Source organism: Lissotriton vulgaris, chromosome 6 (genome assembly GCF_964263255.1).
Source record: "Lissotriton vulgaris chromosome 6, aLisVul1.2, whole genome shotgun sequence".
Lineage (NCBI taxonomy): Eukaryota > Metazoa > Chordata > Amphibia > Caudata > Salamandridae > Lissotriton > Lissotriton vulgaris.
In genome coordinates this window covers 1,878,971,718-1,878,983,854 of record NC_141694.1, presented here as the reverse complement: position 1 = coordinate 1,878,983,854, position 12,137 = coordinate 1,878,971,718, and the positions used below count along the sequence as shown (strand labels likewise).

General features: G+C 42.0%; 1 pseudogene; it reads right to left on the bottom strand.

The window, feature by feature from the left end:
- Positions 1-9,670: 9,670 nt before the first annotated feature.
- Positions 9,671-10,598, bottom strand: LOC147709743 (olfactory receptor 2D3-like; annotated as a pseudogene).
- Positions 10,599-12,137: the final 1,539 nt, after the last annotated feature.

Here is a 12,137-nt window from a genome sequence, read left to right as displayed (position 1 = left end):
GCCATGCCGTATTAGGACTGCATGAGCTATGTCTTAATAAGGTTATGATTTCATAACACTACATTTTAACTCCTTTTCGGGGAAAGCTTCTAGACGAATCACGACTGGCAAACATGCTTTAGGATCCTCTGTTGTCATTGGCCATGCATACACTAATCTGAGAGTTCTCTGACATTAGTAATTCTATGAGCTCAATTAATGTCCTCCTTTCTAAGACTGCTACAGAATTCCAATCACTCCGATCAGATATTGCCTTCTTTCAACAATGGTTGGAAGCAACAGACACATGATTAATGGATGCAGAGGAGAACATCAGCAGAAGTCCAGAGTGTTCCGCAGTGATAGGGGCACTGAAAAGGAAAACAATTGACTTTGAAGACAGGAGAAAAAGGGACAATAACTGCATTCCAGGATTACCAGAAAACATGGAAGGGGTGTACATGAACACATTCCTTCTGTGACTTAGTACCAACAATTCTTGGACTGTCATTTGTCCCGTAGTTGGAGATACAGCAGGAGCACAAGGTTAGGTTGTGCACCTCTTTCTCTTCTATGCAGAGATACTAGCCTATCCTGGCATGTCTCCTGAGACACCACCAAGCAAGGCGGATTATCTTGGCAGTGAAGAAATACAGCCCCTACCAATGTGAAAACCACCAAATTTTTATCTCAGCCGACTTCTTCCATGAAACCAACCACATGTAGAAGTGGCACGGTCTGCGGAAATGGGAAATATGTTCATGTCTTTTAGAACCAGATGTGATGCTGATTACGGTAGAGTACTTCCAAGTAGGATCAACATTCACTTTGTTTTCTCTGTTGCATTTTCATATGATTGGGCATTTTTTTATATTTTACATGTTATATGTTTTGACAGTCGGATTGCTGACATCACTGTCTGTTATGCCTGTGACATTATAATGAGCTCTTGGGTTGGGAAATCCATTATAAATCAAGGAGTCAATGTGTAGTACAGATCCAACACATAGATGCTTCAAAGACCAGGGCCATTGATTGCAAGAATGCAGTTCTGCTTTGCCCCAGAACTACATAACTAGTTTTTCACATTATCCAAAGCTGGGTGAGGAGATGGCAGTTCCTATGTGTGTCTTAGCATCTCTATGTAGGACCATTATTTGCAGATCAGAGACATCTATCACAACCCCAGAAGGAGGCCCTAGCTTTCTCCTTGTACCCCCTCTGTTACTGTCAGATTTCCCTCACTGACACCATCTAGCATTTCCCATATGCCACCCACACTTGCTGGGCTGACCAGTCCACTACAGATAGCTCCTCTCAATGTCAATAGGCTGATGCATTTCATTAAGAGTAAGAAAGTCCTATTTTCCCTAAAATCACAACAATCCGATATAGCATTCATCCAGGAAATGCATTTTTTAGTTGCTGAATATGAGAAACTAAGACAGGACTGGGTGGGGACAGGGATTCATGCTAGCAGAATGCAGAACATCCTCACACATCCTGCCACTCAACTTGCCCATAGAAAAAAATGGAGTGGCTATCCTGATTCATAAATCCCTAGTGACACATACACTGGGGACATCGAAGTGCCCTTTGGGCAGACACATCTTTACAAAGTTAAGATCCAGAACAAGACAATGATGGTGGGCTTAATCTACTCCACAATGGGAGACAAGACAGACTTTTTCACCACATTGACTAAACTCTTCCACCTCTTTGGGACCTCAAATATCATAATGGGGGTGATTGGAATTTGCTACTAGACCCATGCCTTTATAAATCCCGGAGTCAAACCAATGGACAGCCCTAGGATAGGTTCATTATATCTGACATTATTAGTGATCACGCCTTGATAGAACGCTGGCAACTGACACACACGAGAGTTAGAGGTTATACTTTCACCGCCTGTATACATGATACCTGTTCTCGTACTGATTTCTTTCTAATGTCTTCCAGGCTGGTGCGTAACCTCCTGGCAGGGTCTGTGCTCCTGAACAGTACATCTGATCTTGCCCTCATGCTGATTGACCAAGATGTCCAACATTTGCAAACTCCACAAGCCTGATGGAGTATGAACACAATGTGTTATAAGGCCCCAGATGAAAAACTTAGACTGTACCAGTATTTGCATCAATATCTGTAAGATAACATTGAATCAGTCTTCACCATCCAAATATTATGGTGGCCGGGAAGGCCTCCCTCAGAGGCAACCTGATGAAATATTCAATATATTGTTAGTGATGCTGTGAGTCTGAATGGCGAAGTCATAACGACCATACGCACCATCTGGCTAAAGCATATCATTTGGTGCCGAACCCATCTCTTCTCAAGGAACTTCTCAAGGCTAAACATGATCTGAATTCCCAGTATATGGCACATGCAGAATCAGCATTCTTTCAATTGTGATAGAGGCATTATGACAGGGGCAAATGCAGGCTGACTGCTGGCTGTGCATTTTAAGCAGGCACAGTCGTGTGTTCGCCTTACTAATCCACACGCAATTTTCTGGGAATTTACCACCTCTTATGAAAATTGGAGTTTATGAGCAGACTTACCCTACCAATCATGCCTGATCAGGTTTCATTACTTGGAGCTGACAAATGTGATAAGGAAAATGCCCAGGTAATAGATGGTGATGATGAGGGATCTGGGAGGTAATGGTCTCTCTGTAGAATTCTACAAAATCACCTAACCCCTAATGATGCTGCTACAAGGCAAGCTATTCTGGGAGATCTCAACCGCTAGTGCCCCCCTACTGGAATTTAAGAGGGCATGAATATTACTGATAATCAAGCAGGGAAGGAATCTGCATCAATGTGCCAATTATCACCCGGTATTCCTTATCAATGCAGATGTGAAGACCATGGCAAAGATCTTGCCCACAAAATTTAAGACTTAAATCACACTACTGATACACCCATCTCAGTTTGGGTTTGTGCCTGGCAGCTCCTGGGTGTGCCATTGAAAACACTCTCCCATCTGCTGTCACAAGTGCAACACGATAATGATGAAAAGGTCCTTACCACTATCGACACTGAGAAGATACTCTACCTTGTGAAATGGCTGTACCTGTTCTGGGCAATGAGATAATGAGACTAGAGACAGCTTCCATTGACAAAATCTAGGGGCTATCAGAATCCCTATGGCCTCTGTGACTTATTGGGATCTTTTACTCATATGTGTATGCAATCAGGCATGGGAGCAGACAGGGATACCCTCTCACATTCTTATTATTGTTGTTGGCACTAGAGCCATCAATGGCTAACATCTGCAACAGGATACTTATCCTAAGGACAGCCACAGTGGCAGGTAAAAAGAAAATACTGTACTATGCGGATGATATTTTAGTGGTTCTCTCCAGCCCCCGGTAACCAGTATCTGCCCATGTGCAAGCGATTGAGACATTCTCCATTTTCTAAGGGGTACTTAATCAATTGGTCAAAATGTGAGGACAAGCCACTGACAACTAAGACCACAGTGGCATTGTTATGAAAATCTCTATTCACTTGACAACCAATATGTTTAAAACAGGTGCATATATGACTGAGTAGTGATCTGTCCAGGGTTGAGTGCAATAACCTTACTCCCATAATTCATAAGGTGAAAATGGAGTTTGCAAACGAGTCAAAACTGTAATTGCTCATCTGATGAAGAGTGCAAATTATCAAAATGAATGTGATGCTGAGATTTAGTTACATATTTGGAATGCTACTCTTGAAAATTCTATGACAGAAATGTATTCAACTTATTTTTAATTTTGTATGGGGGTGTAGACTTTGCCTTACACCAAAGTTACCACAGGGGGACTGTGCCTTACAAATGCAGAGTTCTACTTGATGGTCACTCAGCTGGCACAGGTCATGCAAATGCAGAAACTGGCTAATGAAACACCAATGTGTGTTTTTTGGAACCATATATACTGCAAACAAAGAATATTCTTACAGCTATTTACACAGGACATGGAGAGGCGGGTCAAAATGATTATCCCATTATAAACACCAAGCCCATCAATTGACCCACTCCTTGTGTACAATTCATCTAAGGCACCGATATGGAGAAACATGGATATTACTTTTGTGGGAGAGGAAGTTGATTGGCCTCAGTGCAGGGAAAAACGAATATGCCATGTAGAAGACTTAATACAGGATAGTGAAATTGACTGCCTCATGCACCCCTATGAGCTACTACTATCACAAACCTGGAATTACCACCAACTCACACATAGCCTTCAGCACAAGTTTGGGACAACACCATAACAGCATGAAACCGATTGAGTGTTACATGATATCATTAACTGGAGAGGTTGCAGAGGACTATGGTTGGACTATATGTTACTCTGACAGACACCCTCTTTTGGCGTGCAAACATCCACAATCTCTGCTGCTGTTGGATACAAAAACTGAACAGGACAGGAATTACAGTGTAGAGGATCACAATAGATTGTTTCGAGAGACCATAGCTATGGGTACCATTCATTTTCTTTAAGATGGGTAAAGGTTGAGTGTGGACCAGCCAGTGTGGATCCACAACAAATTAGGGCTCAGCACAAAGAAAAGGAAAACTTGCTGCAAAGCACCCCTTATCAGTCAGAATTATGTGCCACTGTAGCTGTATTGAAGAATGGGTAAGGAAAATTGACATTGAAAAATGAGAGACCTCAAAGCTAGAATGGAAGCAGGAGTACATGCAATGTTGTGTTCATGTTCCTGTAAATGTCCATAAAAATGTTTCTTAAGAAGCACAGCAAGAGCCATAACATGTAATGGTGATAGAGACTACTGCCTTCTACTGTTGAAACTGTGTCAGTACTGAGAATCCAGCAGCATAACAGCGAGTGAGAAATCATGAAACTTCAAATTGCAGAAATGGTTAATTGGATGAGGTAGTAAGAGATTGATCCTATAGTCCTGAGCAAATGATGTACTTCTAATCAAACTTGCTTGTAGTTATATTATAATCAACCAGGGAGCATCATAATATTAAGCCAAATGGATCTTGTATGAGTGTCTCAGAAGAGATGATCTTGTTTCACATTGAAAAAAAGGGGTCATGGTTTGTAGGAATGATCATGGGGATGGACTTGAGTTTTTGCACTAGCCTGAGCATGAAATGAAGAGTGCATAGGATTTTTACCTCCTTAACTCCATCAGCCAGCATCTGCCTTCAAAGACCTTCTCCTATAACCTCAGTGACTTACAGTACCTGTAGGCGGATGTCATTTCTGCAGAACAATGTACCTTACATTATATCAATAGCACTCTGAGAGTAGAAGGCTATTGGCTAATTTTTCAGTTTACCAGAAGAAGATAGTAGCATAGAAGTAGAGATATCCAGGGGATAGACTCTTCATCATGGCATGCACAGCCATCAAGGATGTTCTCATGTCTGCATACACAAATGGGCTTGTTCTTACTGTCATAAGAGTACTATGTGCAGGTTTAAAGATGTGCAGTGGAGAAGCACGTATGACCTAACATTTCTTTGCTGCGGGAAAATTAGCCTCTCACTGGTGGGAATATGAAAATCTAGGTAGAGGGCCCAGGACTCCTTAACACCCTCATAGAAAGCATGGCCATCTTCAGCATTATGTCTGTAAGCGATAAGGGAATGTGTCTGAGAGTTGTACAAGTGCACTAGCCTTTCATTTGTTACTGTAAAGGTAGGTCCAGTCAATGTTTGAGGGACTTCAGGACCTCTTAAATACAGTAGCCACCTGAAGCATAATTTTACTACAATTGCAATAGAGCGGTGGTCCTTAACCTGTGGTCTGAGACCCCCTATGAGCCCGCTACTCGTACTGAAGGGGTTTATTACTACTTACGAAATTAAATATTATTAACAGATTATTAAAATGTATATAAACAAGGAGCACATTCTAAAATTAAATATTTTACATACCTCTGTAAATGTACAGGAATTTGATATTGGAGGCACAAACATTTTTTTGTCCTCAAATTGATTTGTGGTTGCATTGTAAGTGTATGAAACACTATCTACTATGGAAGATGAGTTTTCTCAATCGAATTTAGGAAGGCTTTTACCTCCCCATTAAAATTAATATTTGGATTTCTGATATTTGATTGTTAATTAAATAAAGTATTTCATCTTTCATGTATTTGTTTGATGAATGCTTGTTTCTGAATATGCTGTATATTTTATGTATTGTTTTTTGGTTCAAATCATCAAAAATGCTTAGTCCCTGCTTCCAGTAATTATGCAGTGGGAATACAATTTGTATAATGATTACATGGGTATCCCTGGTTCTAGTAGTGATTAAGTGAGGTCCAAAGAAGTCAATAGGTCATTGCGATAGAGTATTGAACCCGCTCTCAAGCAGACACATACAATAAAGTGTGCACCCCCATGGAAGAAATCTGTGGGTTATATTTAATATAAAGTAATGCTTTGCAGCAAGTCACTTTGCTATGATGCATTACAGGAAAGGGCAGGGATGGGTCATATGTTTCTCAATACTACAAATTCCTGTTCTTTACCTTGCACTGGTGCACAATGAGCTGCCTAGCACCCACACCGGCACCCTTACATCATGTTGCAAGTGCGCCTCTGTTGCATGTAGGATTGTTTCTGTAGCACGTAATAAAGAGGAAGTAACAAGGAGAAATGTCTCCTTGTTATGCCTCTCCTGGGAAGCAAAGTATATTGGTGCATACCCAGGGTTGCCAGTAATGGTGAATATGGAAATATGTCAAAAACTATGGGTGTTTCATTGGAAACACCCACACAAAGTAAGTGGAATGCCTTCCCGGGGAAGAGTAACGCAACACAGTGATTTGCTTTGCGTTGTATTACTGCTGATTTATCAAGCCACTTAGGGGCAAGCAAAGTGGCTTTGCATGGCTTGATAAATTGCATTGTGGGTTTGCGTCAGCCTTGTACCACGTTACATGGTATAAATATGACACAAACCCTTGATGAATATGCACCTTATTTTATATAACAAGGTGTGGCACAATGAATGTGCATGGCTTAGTCGGTAGTTATACAGATGCACAACCAGGTTCCATGGCATCTTCCTGTAAAATAGCTCTCTGCATTTCAAGAATTTTATGAAGGTGTGCTTTGTTTTACATAGTCCCTTGCTGGAAATGTTGTTTATTCTACGATGTTGCATATCATGGCAATAATGTAAAGATTTGCATCAGCCTTAAACTTACATTTGAGGAATTTAAACTTTGTTGTATGGCAAAGTCACTGTTCACCTTCACCTCTTGAGACAATTTTTTGTCACCAAAGGTGTCTCACTCACCATGATAAGGTCTGCTCTAAGTGAATAAGTATTGAAATCAATAGAGGCACAGTGGACACACCTTTACCTATTATTCATTTCAAGGACATACCCCAAAATCAGGACCCTGGCTTCAGAAATGTTATTAATGGGTGTTTCCCCTAATGCTCTAGGGCCATTGTGTTTTTTTTATGTTCATTGGCTCCTTCTGCAGCCTTCCAAAGTTTTGCTTTGTTCTGCCTTTTTGGCTGCTTTGTTCCCGCCCAGTAGACTGCTCCTGTTACAGGGATTATTTCACCATGGGTCCGTTATAGTGTTGCCGCACTACTTTCTCTTTTGCCCATCTTAGTTTCTGGCTTCTGTTCCAAGCTCTGTGCACCTGGTGTCATTTTGACTTTGTTCCAGCCCCCTCCAGTTGTCTGTTGACCACCTCCCTCCTCCTCTCATGCACGTTTTTTGAGGTGATAAGGAATACTGTTTTGTATTACAATACACAGGCCTCTTGTGGCCCGCCCTTGCCCCTAAGAAGCACATATGGAGGATTCTGCTGCTGCTTCCTGTGCTGATTGGACACCCTGCACACCCTTGCCTTTAGAATGCCACATTTGGGGTGGCGTGATTTCTTCCTGCTTGAGTTCTAAGCTCTGCTTCAGGGCCAGACTGGGAACCAAAACCGGCCCTTGCAAACTGCTCAGCCGGGCCCCCCTGGGGTGAGTGGAGGTGCAGCTGAGCTGTTAGCTGGGGCCGGTTTCGGCCGATTTTGTTACAGGGGGCCGATATTGCTGACCCCCAGTAACAAGAACGTACCCCCAGGGGCCCAATACCGGCCCCCACCCTGGCGGCCAACCGGGGAAATGCCAAGTGCCCGCTACAGATAGTCCGGCCCTGCTCTGCTTACAGCACCTCAGGTAGTTTGTGTTGACTTTGCTCCCTTCCCTTTCTGTTACCTTTGCTGACCACTTCCCTCAGCCCTCCTGCTCTCCCTTTTCTGTGCACGTTGTGTTTTTTTGCTTTATTTTTAATAAATGTAACTTTTTCATCAGAAAACATTGGCCTCTTCCCACCCCACCTTCCCCCCTCCGTTGTTTTGCTAATTGTTAAAACCAGAGCAGATTCACAGCTATTAAGACGCAAACCATATACCTATCAGTTGCAGAGGTGACATCAGACAGCGACGCCTTCAGCCGAGGACTGAAGTCCTGGTAGCGGAGAAATCATCCACTTCATATGCTCTATTCCCATTTAACCTGCGCTCTCTGCAAGGATGTTCCTAATGCATAACAGAGACGCTTTGTGCAGCCTGTGCCCCAACTCATGCCAAGCACACTGCTGGATACCCCTGTGGCCACGGTCCAGGAGAAAGGAGTGACTCTAAGTGTCCGCATTACCTAAAGCCCATCACAGAAGCCCCATGGGAGGCACAAGGCACATTGCTTTCCATGCTCATTAACTGCAGCTACAATAAAAGGAAGTGTTGTTGATCCTCGCTTGTAACACCTATTTTAAAATTGAAAGCCCCGCACTTTCATAGTCTTTTTTTAATGCATTTTTCACAGCATAACCAAATAACACCAGAATTGCCTGTAACGTGAAACCTGTTGCCTTGCAGATGCTTTTCTTTTAGTTTGTGCCAGTGGAATCAGAGCAGCACCTCCAATAAATGAGGCCACTTTAACATTCAGGTTGGCCCCTCTAAGACCATTCTTGAGAGTGTTATCTCAACCTTAAGGGGCATTTGAATCTGTTCTGATTGCCTAGCTATACTACATTGCAGTTTTACTGGTCCAACATAAGGTTCATACTTAGGTGAAGGATCTACAAGCGGATCCGAACTGAAACAAGAAGAACGGTGACAAAGGCCCTCGTCAGGAGTGGACTGGACTATGGCAACGCAATCTACGGAGGAATCCCAGCCAAACACTTATGACGACTATAATGCATCCAAAACGCCTCTGCCCGACTGATTGTAAACTTCCCCCACTGCAGCCACATCACCCCCCACCTGAGAGACCTACCTTGAATCCCCTTCGACAAGAGGATCACCTTCAAGCTCCTCACCCATGCACAAAAAGCACACAAAGCACTCCACAACACCAGACCAGCATACCTGAACAGCAGACTCAGCTTCTACACTCCCACCCGCCAGCTCTACTTCACCAGCCTCACCCTCCTCGCTGTCCTCTGCATCCAACAAATGACCTCCTGTGCCGATCCTTCTCTTACCTCGCCGCCAAGGCCTGTAACACCCTCCCTACCCACATACGGCAGACCCAAGACCTACCTCCCTTCAGAAGACTCCTCAAGAAGTGGCTCTTCGAGCAGTAGAAGCACCCCCTTCCCCTCAGCGGATTGAGACCCTCACGGGTAAGTAGCGCGCTTTACAAGTACACTGATTGATTGATTGATAGGATCATTGATCAAGTATTGACTCAGAAGAGATTATTAATACTGAAAATGAGTCAGTGTTAGTTTCTGTAAAGCCTTTTTCACATCCCTGTTTCTCAGACTATAGATGATTGGATTTAGAGCTGGGGGGATCACTGTGTAAAACAAAGAGACAATTTTTTTCTTGATTGTCCTGCTTTTTAGACACTGGTTTCATGTACATGAAGAGGGCTGGTCCACCCGTCAAGGTGATGACGATCATATGTGAGATACAAGTGGAGAATGCTTTGTATCGACCTTCAGCAGAGCGGATTCCCACAATAGTAATGATGATGCTGATGTAGGAGAAGAGGCAAATGAATATTGGGACCAAAAGGACAACGCCTCCAACCAAAAAAATTACCATCTCCGCGATAACGCTGTCTGTACATGCTATCTTTACAAGAGCACTGGGTTCACAGAAGAAATGGTCAATGACATTATTGTCACAGAAGGAAACTTGTAGAGTAAAAAATGTATCCAAAACTGCCAACAGGCTGCCACTTACCCAGCAACACATCGCCAATGTTATACACACAGGCTTGCTCATGATGAGGTTATAACGCAAAGCAAGAGAGATGGCTACAAAGCGATCATATGCCATGACAGCTAGAAGCAAACATTCCGTACATGCTAGGAGCATAAATATGTACATCTGAGCTGCACATGCAGATAATTGTATTCTGTTCCTTCCAATGAGTTGCACCAGCATTTTAGGGACAAGTGTGGATGAGTAGAAGAGGTCTATAAATGAGAGGTTGGTCAGGAAGAAGTACATAGGTGTGTGCAGGCAAGGGTCACAGACACAAGCTGTGATGAGGATGATGTTTCCACTCAGCGTGATCATGTATACCACCAAAAATATCACAAAGAGAATAATCTGTACTTTGGGGTTCACAGATAGTCCCAGCAGCAGGAACTCAGTTACTGAGGTTCCGTTCATCTTCTCAATTGAGCTTTCTTGTATTTGCCTACAAGACAGTAAACAAAAACGATAGTAACATAACATGTTTTGAAAGTTGCTTCAAATTGTGATTGGCTGAAAGCATATTACATAGATTTTATAATGTTAACTGTAGGAATTAATTTGTTATCAAATATTAATTAATATTCTGTTAATTATTAATAGTAATTTTTTTGGTAACAGTTTGTGAGTTTATAGGAGAATAGGGTGGGAAGTAATGTAATTTTAATACATTAATTATCATTGTTGTATGTATTTGTATTTATTTAATTAATTGGCTGTTAATTTTGTATTAATTCATTGGCAAATATGTTAATTGTGTCATTTTTCTAGCAGCAGGTTGTGGGTTAATAGGGGAATTGGGTGGGAAGTAATTGAATTTTAATAAATGTATGACTGTTTTGTATTTAATAATATTTAATTAATTTTATGCTATAGTGTTAATTGTGGGAGTTATTTCAATATTACATTTTTATTAAGTTGTTGTTAATGATTAATACTTAATTAAACAATTTGTAATTCATTATGTTAATTGTGTTATTTCTTTAGGAGTGGGTGGTGGGTTGGTGATTTTTTGACCAGGAAATCTTTCAATCAGAGTCGAATCCCACTACTAGATCTGATAAAGAACAACCAAATGTCGACATCTGCCGTACATTGATTACTTAATGAGAGAATGGGGGATGATCTTGCTAGAGACTTTGATAAATGCCGAACTAGTGTTCAAGCAGGACAGAGGGAGTGTGAAGAGTCTCTGATGCTCAGTCAAACAACATGTATCTCCGCCAATGCTCAGGCACAATGCTTTAAAACCCGGTGTAATGTCTATGTAACCCTGACACGTATTCCTCGTTGGGGGGGCACTTCAGGGGTACACTTTGCACGCTGTAGGCTGACAGGTGCGAATGGCACCCATATGTTTGCCACTTGCCCCATCCTCACGGACGTATTGCTTAGAATCGAGCAACGATTACAATCTTTCATGATCTACTTCGTGTCTTTGACTCCCTAGGCCATAATGTTGGGGGTTTTTAACCAAGTCATGTTGACTGCATTTCGCTTGTGTGTGGCCATGGCATGGCTTGATCCAGTTCCACCCTCAGAATATGTTTGGTTCCTTAAATTACTATCTGTATATAAATGGGAAATTGCTTGGTATAGAAGAAGAGGGAGGCGGGCAAGGGAAAAAGGGGAAAGACTGTGGCAGTCCCTAACTAATTGGCTAAGTAAGGATTAGTATACAACTCAAATGTATTATGAGGTTACTTCTCTTTTCTGTGTCCTCGGTTTTTGTGTTAGTTGAAGGTTGGATCCACCGGGGTGGGGGGTGGGTGGTGGGGGGAGAAAGCATTAAAAGGGGACATCTGACACAGTTGTCTGTATATTGTATTTGGTGGATAGTTTATATTTATTTTGTGTTTCGATGTCTCAATAAGGGTGGGGATTAATTTCTTTATAATTAATTAATATTTACTATGTTAATTAATGCTAATTAATTAGTTAAAATTAGAATATAGCAGT